General features: G+C 35.0%; 1 pseudogene; it reads left to right on the plus strand.

Moving 5' to 3' along the window:
• Positions 1-5,135: 5,135 nt before the first annotated feature.
• LOC126799067 (cyclic nucleotide-gated ion channel 1-like) lies at positions 5,136-9,899 on the plus strand (annotated as a pseudogene).
• Positions 9,900-12,978: the final 3,079 nt, after the last annotated feature.

Here is a 12,978-nt window from a genome sequence, read left to right on the forward strand (position 1 = left end):
CTAGCAACGGCCTCGATCTCCACATGCACCTGATAGTAATAAGGTTCAACAGTACTGTTACAGTGTTACTTCACAATTGCGCGATATAAAACCAGGCTAGCTCACTCTTGGCTAAGTCCATGGAAGCTTGTCGTCTGAGGGGAGCTCAATCTATTGAATACGGAATTCTTGTAGTCCCATCGCGGTTTAGGGAAAGTTACCCTTAGCTTCTAGAAGTGTTTTTGTGGACTTTTTCAGTCTGATTGCCGCAGATGCTCGTGTTTCTAATGAAGTTCTCGTATCTGTTATTATTAAAAACAAACACAATAAATTTTTTTGGCAAAGGAGCTAGGAAGCAAAGGTAGCAGTGACAACGTCAATGGTCGTGATGGTGACCATTGAATTACGGGAGAGACGAGGGTGAGAAACTGAGAATGCGAGGAGATGGTAAAAATTTAGTTAGCTAACTTAAAGTGAGTTATAAACCTTTTGATCATTAATTAAATATGATGGAAAATGTAATTACGGAACTTGGAAACTTCAATATGAATGCAGACCCTAGTTCAGCTTGGCTAATATTGTAGATGCAATATAGACAAAGTGATAGAAACTTGTTGAAAAAAGTTTCCCCTCATTCCAATATTCATAAAAAAATGAAACATGTATTGCGTGGAGAAGCTTAATTCTAGTGTTAATACTAGGTATAATCCTATTGAAACTTGGAAGAAAATTGAAGAAGAACAAGATTAATGCTAGTTGTTTGTTATTCTTGAACCTTCCAAATAAGTTTTTTTAACTTGGAACGTTGCTATATGTATACTGTGTACTAAAAATCGATTAGAATCTGAATATTGTTTGACTTTTGATAGATTTACTGTTGACCTAGTTATGCTTCTTCTGGTAGTTGATGCAAATGAACATTGTTCCTGGTGTCATTTAATTGTCTAGTCCCTCGTGTCTTAACATCAAAATGGTTAAATGGAGCTGCCCGTCAGAGCCTGCATACTGCTCGGTAAGTAATGCAAACACTTTCCTTCCCTTCTGTCAGTTCTGTGCGTGCTATTATGGAAATGCAAGGCATTTTTAAAACCAGTACGTCCATCTCCATTTTCTCCTAAAATGTTCAATTTTCTTTGCCGGGAAAAGGCGTTCGATCAACTGAATAGTTCATGATGTAAAGCGAATGGGAAAGGATATTGAGGAGCAAATTGATCGCCACAAATTAAATCTCAGTTTGTTGCAAATTTGGTGTTCGGTGGCAAAAATGTAATTCAGTATTTAAAAATATTTCTACTATTATAAAACAAAGAGTACCACCAAATTAAGAATTAACATATATCTACCATTTTGTCATCATTTTTTTCCAAACTATATATGGGCTGTTAGGTAAAAAGTAGAAATATAAATAAAATTAAGAGATAATTGCGGTGACTAGTAGGAAGTTATGAAACCCTAAATGCCGGCTCCGGAGTTCTCTTCATCTTCTTCGTCTCTGAAACTCTATCTTCCTCTTTGGTGTCTGAAACACTATCTGCCTCATCTTCGAGTACTTCATCAGCCGTAGACCGTGATTTTAAAGAACTCTCTGCAACCTCCTCGAGCGCCTCCATTTATCCTTGAGTTTCATGTTGGAGCAGTGAGTTAGGACAGAGCCAAACTCGGAATCTTATATAATTATTCAATCAAACAAGATTTTTCTCCCATTTTTTGGTAGACTCCGAGTTTATTCCTGGGGTTCTTCACTTGAAATCATTTCATTATCATTCGGGTTAATTGTTTGTAAACCCTCCATACTTTAAGATCTGCTTTGGTAGCGTTGGTCATAGATAATCAAGGATAAAAGAGACAGGAGAAAGCCTACTCTAGTACCACCGTACCTGTAGAAGTATAGCGGGTTTAACATGCTCGATCAAAGGTATACGGATGAATGTACCGGCATCAATGACTCGTGTTTGCCATGTATAACCTTACTCTACAGTCAGCGCAGACAGGTGACGATCGATCGAGCTCTTTTTAACATGCTCGATCAATGGTACAAACGACATTAATTAACATATCCAAATGCAAGCAATTCTCAAGTGCAGGGGTTATTTTCTAATTAAGCTTGCAGTTGACTTAATTATCATTAACACATGAGCATAGATTAAGTTGGCATCGTTCTCAGATGTATAAATAGATTGCATGTGGAGGTTACCAATTACCTTGTTATCAATTGTATATATATAAATTTATATACACACACACATTACTATGTAATCTTCATTCTTGATCTTTGCCCTAATCTTCGTTCATTCACGTTGTTATTCTTGAATGTGGACATTTTTTTTCTTTTCGATGGGATTCTTTGGACATATTTATAATTATTATTATCTCGAGTAGGAGCTGAACGATTGAGATTGAGATGCTTCATAAACGGTTACTTAATGATCGACTGGTTCAGCGGTTGACTCTTGGGTCAAAATGTGTCTGCTGGCTCGGAGAAGGAGGGAAGTTGCAGAGAAGTGAGGGAACTCATTTCCTCACTATTCAGCTTAATTTGTTATTTTCTACAATACGTTTAATTTATTAAATTTCTTATAAAAATTTCTAATTAAGATATATAGAGGATAAGAAAGTAAAAGGATAACTTAGGCAAATACCTTCTGGGTACGTTTGTTTCATGGGACTATCTTTGCCCACCTTAGTTTCTATAGAAGTCCAGGCTAGAGGTAGCGTGGCTTATGTTATCAAAGGCATGACCTATGTTTGGTGATTCATATGACTAGGGACAATGACACAAAAAAAATATTCTTCAAGAACAGAGAAAGAACAATACCAAATATCGGCATATTGATTGATGATTCGATGTAGTTGAACAACAATTAAGAAGAACCAGCTGATGACATGATTAACCAAGCCTTGATGCAAAAGATAGAAAGAGAAAAATGTCTGACCTCAAACAAAAATCATCCATTCAACCCAGAAAAAAAGATAAGAGAAACTCGTATGAAATTGCTCCACTTTGTTGGAAATTATGGAAATATTACATATATAATTTAATATAAACTAAATTATAACATAATTATAAAACAGAAAAAAAACTTAAAATTCTAATAACAAAGAACAAGATAGAGAATAAACTCAACTAAATACCGAACGAGCGAAGATTGAAAGAAATAGTCGAGACGTGTATATCACACACTGTCCTTAAGACGTTTACGCCTCCTCTACCGGTGCAATGATGCTTGGCGCTTGTCTCCCACGATAAAACGACTAAACAACTCTAGAAGCTACACTGCTACTTAGAACTCTCAACGAATCAGAAGAGTACCTCTTTCTATCACCAAAGATAAGCTAAGAGACTTTGAGAGAGAGAATAGTTTATTGTGTTTGGGATGATTTTCGAGCTGATAGAAAGTAGTTATTTATACAATGAGGATTACTACCAGTAATGAATAAGACGGTTGTTATAGGAAATAAAAAAGCATTATAACACTCAATAACGTTTATGTTACAAATATTACAATCTTCTTCATAACGCTCAATAACACGTTTATGTTATAAATGTTACATAGAAAAGAATTTGAACAGTTTTCCAAAGAAGGAAGTGAATCATAAAAAATAAAAAAATAAAAAGAGTTTTTGAAAGTACAAAAGAAATCTGCGTTCCGACCCCAAATTGGTGCTGCATTGGTGTCCATACGTTATGCGGGCATACGAGAGTTTCCATTGCGACCCGAGATTTGCACCCTCATGTGCGTGCACGAGATGGTATAAGGGGCTTACACAATTTCTATAACCAAGGGATTCTATTTAAATCATTTCCACCACTTTTATTTGCAATATGGGACAAATAAATTTCCCCCATTTCAAATAGCTATATTTGGGTGACAATTTCTCATTCACCCACTAACCAAATTTGTACAAATAAATATATGATCTTATAGCTCTCATTATGAATAACTAATATTTATGTTCATCTTTGATTAATTATAAGTTTAACCTACTTTAATTAATAAATTAAAATTTAGTTTTAAAATGGTTATTTAAACCATTTTTCCAACACACTTTTACTAGGTTGAAGCTACCCATACGTCAAATTGAAGAATTTCTTAGCAAATTAAGGTACCTAAACACCCAATCCTTCAAATAATGGTAACCCAAAGCAAATCACAAAAGATAGAAGGGATGTAGTAACAGTGAAAACCAACTTGTTCAAGATGAGTGAGCATGATATCGAATTGCTTAACCTAAAGAAGAGCAATTAAAGGAGGTGAAGTGGAAGATTGCATGTCTAATAGAGATCGTTGGGGCCGGGGCAAGGAGAATCAATAAACAACCAATTGTTTTTGAAGTCTAAAACTAGAGCTTACACAAATCCATGAATCTTAGCGTCGCTCTCGTAGAAAGTGTTGACTCCGTCTCGTGGACTACATAAGCTAATTAATCCTAATCCCTAGGGTTAACAAACACAAACTTGGTCTTGCTACAGTGTCTAATCCAATCTAATTCTGTGTGGTCCAACGTAAAAAACGCGCTGAGACTTTGTCTAAAATTACACGACAGAGTATGAACTATGAAGTATCGATCTATAACCGAATTAAGGCCGCATCAATAACCGGGTATCTTCGTCATAAGAGCATGTCTAAAATTGTTGACCACTCCACATGGGATCCCATATAATGCATATATCCATACCTAGCTAACAAATATTCACCACGTCAATATATATTAAGCATTTGTCCTTGTGAGATAAAACTGCATCAATCCGAAACATTGCAAACACTTGCAACGTTTTATAGCTCCCATTTGCAAATGTTAAAGTTTTAAAATCCAACATGCCCGTGCATTCCTTTTTTCTTGTTTTTTTGCTAAGTGGCCAATTTTTCGAGACTCATGCATTGGACGTACATGTCTTGTTTACTGAGTCGTCTGTCAAGTTGCAGTTGTAGTTGCAAGACTCTCCGGTCGAACTTTCTTAGCGTTTGTCATATCGTCGTCGTAGACTCGTAGTAAACGAATTGACGTGCCGCTTAATTTGCTCCATAGTCACTTCGTACTCCTTGGAACTTAAATTTATTAATAATTGGCCTAAATTTTATGATTTTTTAATCTCTTTCTTTTAGCTATAAATACCGGCCGACTTGCCTTAATCATGCACATCAGACTAGTGTTGAGATTCAGAAGTTGATCGGTTTTTCAGCATCTTCATCGATCTGCGCGCTTCCTGTTACAGCTTATTTCAGTTTTGGTACCGTACGATCAAGTAGAGATGGAAGGCGTCCCACTTGCAGGGTCAGTTTTTCTCATCGCAGACCATTTTCTGATTTTTCACGCTTAAATTTATTTTGTGAATTAAACTTTGCACTCTCTATACTATCCTTTTTATCTCTATTTATGCCCGTGCAAAAGTTTTAATTTTTTCTCTATTTTTCCATAATCTTTTCGGTGGTTTTACTTTTAATTTTGTGTCTAAATTACGTTAATATCTTCTATACATTAAGTTCAGTTTTTTAAAGTTAATATACCATGAGTTTTTTTTGTAGTTAAAAAATTTAACAATTAGAATCTCCTTCTTATTTTATTAATAGAAGATATGTTGCAAGCCATGTACTTAAAACGAAAGTTTTTAGTTAGTTTAATTTTCTCTAGTTTTTAATTTTTTTTCAGTGACATGTCTTATCTTTCCATAAAAGTTTCGATTTTTTTGTTAAAAGAGCAGCGCAACATCCAGTTCCCCTTTGAATAAACTAGAAACAAAACACACGTTGTGTATATGTGAGTGTTAGAGGAAAAGTGGGAGTGAGAGGTTATAGAGATTATCTAGGGAAACAAATTAGAATTAGTGTTTACATTATTTTGCTTATTACTACATTATTATTTGTTTATTAAAATCTATTTTAATATAATCTATGACTTAAGAGTTAGATTGTGATTTCACACTCATTTTAATTGAAAAAGTGGGTTATGATTATAAGAATATAGATAATTTAAAAAAATTATTAGTTTCACTGTTCAGAACATTCAGTACGAGCTACACCTAATTTTAGTTCATGCATGTGTATTATCTATTTGAACGTGAATCTAGCAACATGCAAGGAAATTCTACATCAGAAACTGAAGTGGAAAGGTCTGTTTCAAATCCCTATGAGATCGGTTTCCCTTTCTGGAAAATAGTAGAACAAATTTTTCGTGCGATGTATTATCCCCTAGAAGTGTTGCTGCGAGCAATAATACAGCCGGGAGAGCCTAAATATTTTATCTACTCGAGTGTTATCACTATGTTACTGGATCCTTTGTTTCTGTATGTTCCTCTTATCAACGAGGAAAGAAAGTGTCTCGTGCCTGACAGGGCATTGATGATAACAGCTGTGATTCTGCGAGTCGTCACTGATCTTCGGTATGTCTCAAAAATACTTTATAAGATTGTGAAACGGTGGAGACGATATAAGGGGAGGCAAAACAGTAATGATGATGAGGATTTTGGTATCACAAGTAACCTGGTCGCTATTATTCCTATTCCACAAGTAAGATATAGCTAATATATTTCTCTTATATTCCTGAATCCTAATCATCTTTACGTTTTTGAATTAATCTTTTGCAATTTGCGTAGGTCGCCATTTTAGTTTTCCTTCCAAACATGAGGGGCTTTGGGTCATTGATCGTCATGAAGTTTCTTAACTCGCTTATTTTTCTCCAATACGTGCAACGAGCTTATCCTATCTATAGATACTGTAAGAACCTTAACAAGGAGTTGCATGACAAGAGTAGTAATATTACGCAGACTTGGATTCCAAGTTTAATCAATCTCCTCATATACCTCCTTGCAAGTTATGTAAGTTTTCATCCAAGTTTTAAAAGTATCTCAATCTTCTCCCAAAAAAATGTTTGAAAATTTCAGTACAGTACGTATATTAACTCTGTACTATGTCATTCGCTTTAATTTATGTTGTACAGATTTCATACAATTTTTTTGTTGCCATATATATCAAAGTGAATGAAAGATTACAATGGAGAAATGAATGAAAGTTATAGAGAAAAAAAAACCAAAATAATTTGTATTGACTTAGGCATAGTTTGGTATGATTTTACTGTTACAATAATCAGCTTCTATATATGCATGATTTTAATATCTAATGTGTTTGGTAAAACAAATAAAAGTAGATCACTAGAAGCAGTTTTTAACAGCAACATCATGATCGTTTTAAAAGCTGATGTCGTAAAATATATTGATAAAAATAATATTTTATAACATGACAGCACCTTTTGAAAATAAATATTTACCAAACACGAAAACACAAACTTGTTTTATCATACAGCTGATTCAATTCACAACACAGCAACAATGAATGTTTTTTAAGTTGCAGCAATATCAAACTAGCCGTTAATCATTTTTGTCTTTAATAAAATTTGTTAGTTCTAATTTAAATGTTTTGTTTGTTGGACAGGTAGTGGGGACGTTTTGGTATTTTTTCTCAGTTCAACGAGAGATAGATTGTTGGAAAGATGCTTGTCAAAGAGGAAAAATTTGTGAGTTTGATGTTCGGTGTGACAACCATGCATTCAGAAATGTTACATTTCTAAATACGTCATGCCCCATAAAGTCACCGGATGAAACAATATACGATTTCGGGATATTTCTTAATGCTCTTCAATCTGGTATGCACGAATCAACAGATGTATTAGGAAAATTCTTGAAAAGTTTTTCATGGGGCATTAGAAATTTGAGGTTTGCATTTTTTTCATCTGAACCCTTAAATCAATTAACTGTGTTCTTGTTTTTTAATTAGTGAGTTAAACTTTTTAAATTACTGTTTTTCAGCCATGTAGTGATCTCCCATTGGATTTTTGCAGCTCTTTTGCTTCAAACCTCAACACCAGTAACTATCGATGGGAAATCCTATTTGCAGTTGCTATTTCCATAAGTGGCTTGATACTATTTATATATTTCCTCGGGCATGTGCAGGTTTGTCGTTAGTCCTTGTACAAAAGATATTAATTAGTTCGGTCACCTTTTTAATTTCTAATAATTGTTCATTAATAAAAGCTTGCACATCAAAGATAAAATAAGACCTCAATTAAGTTCCTACGGAACTTGTTACATAAGATAAACCACATATGTGAAACTACCCCCCATTAACGACACAAGTACAATTTACATGTTGAATTTCTATTACATAAAAAGAACTAAATAAATAAAACTAAAAGATACGGTTTGGATAAGCCCGACATCCGATCCACTTGGGACAAAATCCAACTTATCGTTAAGACAAATCTGACATTCCCAACCTAAAAACAAGAAAAAAAACAGAGACACGGGTTCAAAATAACTCAGGCCCAAACTTAACAAGCCTAAGCCCAAATAAGATTCTACCCTGCCTCCCAGGTCACCTACCATTAATTGCAGCGCTGCCACCAGTCTCACCACCTTGAGTTCTACCGAGGTGTCCCAAGCACCACCCTTCTACATATCGCACCACCTTGAGCCCGGCACATAAGACTAACCATACGCCATCGTATATAATCATAGTAGCCCCGCGTTCTACCACCTCTCCAACACTGCCCATCTCGGGCAAGCCTCCTGTCTCCTAAGAGCCATGAATGTCAACATCGTCACCACTCAACCCATACACGTTATCATGTATATCCCCACTTTACACCATAACTTATCTTCCATACTTATGAAAAATAAATTGACAAATTTAGTGCTTTTTTTATATTGAAGACAAATTTAGTGTTTATTACTTACTACTCTCAACTTAATTACTTATTAAATCTCCATGTCGTGGAATAGACATTTACGCAGGCAGCGGGGAAGTTAGAAAGGTCCCGCCAAAAATGGAATGAAATTTTGAAACCAAAAGTAAAATCCCTGGTTTCTGAATATCAGTTGCATGCAGCGGAGGATAGCGTGATGCTAGTGGTAAAAAAAAGCATTCAGAAGACCCAGACTTCGTCTTGAAGAACATGTTTTCAATCTTTTCATCATTCAAGCAACAGGTCTTAGATGAGCAACGTCAACGAGGTTCAGACTAACAAAAAGAGCCACCTCTACAAGTTTCTCTAAATACGATCAGAGAAACTCTCTTCTTAGAGAAGTTAAATAAAGTAAGTGTCTTGCTACTTTTTGTATTGAAACAACAGTTATAAATTGTATTGATCATCATCCGTTAGCAAAGAAAAATATTATCATTATCCTCTGAACCAATCCTCTTTCAATTTCTTACGTACACGTACATTTTACACTAGCTCGTTCTTGAAACGAGTGCTCCGCCGGGCGGCAGGAGCAGCATGCAAATGAACGAATCGGTGTTGAAGGAAATCTGTAAGCACCTTGATCCACTGATCTATGCCGAGGGAAGCTATATTATTCGAGAAGGGGAGCCTCTTGATATAATGTTCTTCATCACCCAGGGAAGTGCAATCTTAGACACCACTGACCACTCAGTGACCGCTCGGTCGTGTAGGCGTTGTTTAATGAAGGAAGGATGGTACGGTGTAGAGCTTCTAAGCTGGGCAATATCTGCATCAACTTTCTTTTATGACTTGCCCAACTCAGGCAGTACAGTCAAGGCCCACCAAGATGTTGAACTCTTTGTTCTCCGCGCTGCCGATTTAAAAGGGATACTTTATCCACTTCAACTGAGCTCGAGTAATCTGCCCACGGCTCACACTTGGTCCGGTCGGAATGGTCATGGCTCTTTTCCACTTCAAAATCGAAATCTTTCCGTCACAAATTGAGCTACCAGTTACCCACTAATATTTTCAGTTTTGAAAATTATTTACGAAGTTCAGTATTTCCGGTTTTCGGTACTACCAACTCTACAATACTGTTAACAACATGTCGTTGTAATATAAAATTAAAATATTTCAATAATTTTCAATTTTATGTGTAGAACTTTTTATTATAAATTGTAGTGAATAAATTTGATATTACATTATACTGAACTTTGCAATAATTAAGTTACTAGGTACATGGCCGCGCTTCGCTGCGGTAGTATTTGTGTATGTTTTTATTTTTTGCATTTTTTGAACTCTTTATACCTAAGTTGAAGTCCACTTCTAAAAATATGGCAAAATCATGAGCGTCTCATGAGGAGAAGATCACCGTTCGTGAAGTTAATGAAATGTTGCAAAAACTTTCAACTCTGACAATTGGAATCACAATCTGGCAAAAACATACACATGGAAAAAATCAAAGCAACTTCAACACTTTCATCATAAACCGAAAATAAAACACAGCAGGCGGTAACCACTTCATATCTACCTCATCACAATAAACAGGATCACACATATAAGATGAAACATAAAACAAACATAAAGAAAAGTTTGTACTCATCAAGTTAAAAACAGCAAAGCACATTAATGACTAATCTCTTTCTTTAGTAAAATGGGCCACCGTTGGTTGTTTTTCTCTTGAGAGAAATGAGCTAATCGAACGGACATCAAAACATCAAAACATTATATCATTATCTCATTTCTAGTTATAATAAAAGGAAGTGCACCACACATACATCATATCTTAGTACTTTGATAGTTAGCTCTGTAATTTATAAAACACATGGACAGAACAATTAAAAATGCATCAAGTTCATTAACTTATATGCATAATAGTTTGTTTCTTTTGAGATGCATTAAGTTCTAAATCGAGGAACGTAATTAAGTTCTAAACTAACAGATCAAGTTAGAATAGTTTGATATGCAAGTGAGGCAAGTAAAATGGAAAATGTTCTAAATCTCAAGATTCTTCTCATATAGCCAACTCAAATAATACTTCCAAAAAGCTGTACAAATTAACAAATCCTTCTCACAGGAAAATCAAACTATTCTGCATATGATTATGTCCAAAAATAAAAAAAAAATATGTTCTATATTGCTCACTGTTTTTCCTATTTTCATGCCTACTTTTTGGTCAAACATCACCTTCTGTATTCGTTTTTAATCAATAATAAAAACACATTCAATCATGGTCAGTGTTCTGTCATTTACACACTTCTAAGTGAAGTCTCTTTATTAAAGAGATAATTATTTATGTACACATAAGAGGGTAATTGTCCATGAGATAACTATCCTCATGGCTATTATGCTATTTCTAAGTTAGCTCATCTATGACACATAAAGTTATAGTCATGGCTTAATTGTGTCCATATGATAACATTACATTAACCAACTAAGTCATGTACTCTAAAAAAACTAAGCTTACTTCTAAGTGATATCATTAGATTAGCCAATGAAGTGCTACTATCATGACTTAGGAGTAATTAATTGACCCGTTCAAGCACAATCATACTGATTAACCTATATGATAGCTCTACGTAAATAATCTCTTTTATGACGCTCCATCAACTTATTCAGTTCAAAGGAGCACACATTCTGAACTCCAACAACTAAGAATGGAAGAACATTGCTCAAGCCACCAGATCCTTGATCACACTATTTATGGTAATATGATGACAGTGTATTCATGATGATCATTCATTTAATATGCCATTAGCATAGGCTATATACTTTGTAAATAAAAATTTCATTATAGGCAGAAACGTAGAGGGATCATAAAAGAGACAACCAACATACCTGGAAATAGTTGAGAGAGGTTCTTCCCAATGTCTTTCTCTGGTACCTAAATCATTAAACAATGAAAAGATGTTCAATTATCTTGTTTTTGCTTCTCTTTTATCTCTTCTAGATATTACCAATAGAAAACCTATCTGATGGAAGTCTAAAGGTTGAAAGAGCACAGAGATTGTTGCCTTAGCGTGATCTATGCTTTGCTTTCTCCTCTTAATGAAGTGCCCACTGCTACTGCAAACTCTAAAGATTTTCCGATAAGTCATTCCCTGCAAAGAAGTCCCACCCATCATAAACATCAACGTTTCTCTTATTACATTATGAAAAGTGCAATTTTATTACTTCACTAAACTCAAATCAAGATTATACCATGTAGGTTATGACAATACCCATCTCCCAACAGCAATCGATTTCAACCAAAGATATATGTTTCCAACAACCAACTCAACAAATTATTGGCACCTGAAAATCCACAACAATTCAACCAACTATAAATCAACTCAATTAGGCACCAACAAAAAAGAAACTACACTGCAAGGACAAACAAAATAGATTAAATTCAGGTCAAAAAATTAACTTAGAAAGAGATGCATGTCAAATTTTAAAAAAAAGTGAACAGGTAGGGATCAAAATTTAGAACAATAGATGATAGAATGCTGCATACCTTCTTTTTGCGAATTGGATAACCAATAAATTATATACAAAACACGTATCTTAGGGAAACAAATGTCCACTTTTTCTGTTATCAATGCGTTTGTTTATGAGTTCATCTCTCTTTACCAGTACGCAATCTCAGTTAACATGATTATATGTTCAATCACAATATCTTTTGGTGCAGGTTTGGACAACAAAGTTGGTCTCAGAATATATAAAAACCCACAAATCCCTAATTGACAACCAACACTAAATCCCTAATAATCACACCCACACAATATTTTTGTGAAAATAAGAAAAGAACAACATATTGAATGGAAATAAGGGAAAAAACAAAATAGAAGTAAAAGCATACCCAGAAGTGTAGACAAACTCCAAATTGCTTCCCTCCCCAATCTCTACCTCTTATCCAGTCACTTGATCAATCTGCACATAGGTGACAAACTCATAGGTTGTATATAATCTTAAATAATCAGAAAGGCAAATAATGGATGGACATGCTAGGAAAATAAGCCATCACCGTCGTATAGAGCCGGAGAACAATTAGAAAGGCAATCATAGAATAATGAGAAAGACATTTGATCACATACACATCAAAGCCCATACATTTACAGTTAGATCAGAATCCAGATGAGATGTCTTGAAGATTTGAGCGAGATGAGCAGCGCCGCGCTGGGAAACGAAAACCAGTCTTCCTACTTTGCGTACGCGTCTCTATGCATGCGTCCTCTTTTCTCTCCTCCCTTCAAGTGGTGCGCGAACTTGAGAATTTTGGATGATGAAAGAAACCAAGCGAAC

This window comes from Argentina anserina, chromosome 6, assembly GCF_933775445.1.
Source record: "Argentina anserina chromosome 6, drPotAnse1.1, whole genome shotgun sequence".
NCBI lineage: Eukaryota > Viridiplantae > Streptophyta > Magnoliopsida > Rosales > Rosaceae > Argentina > Argentina anserina.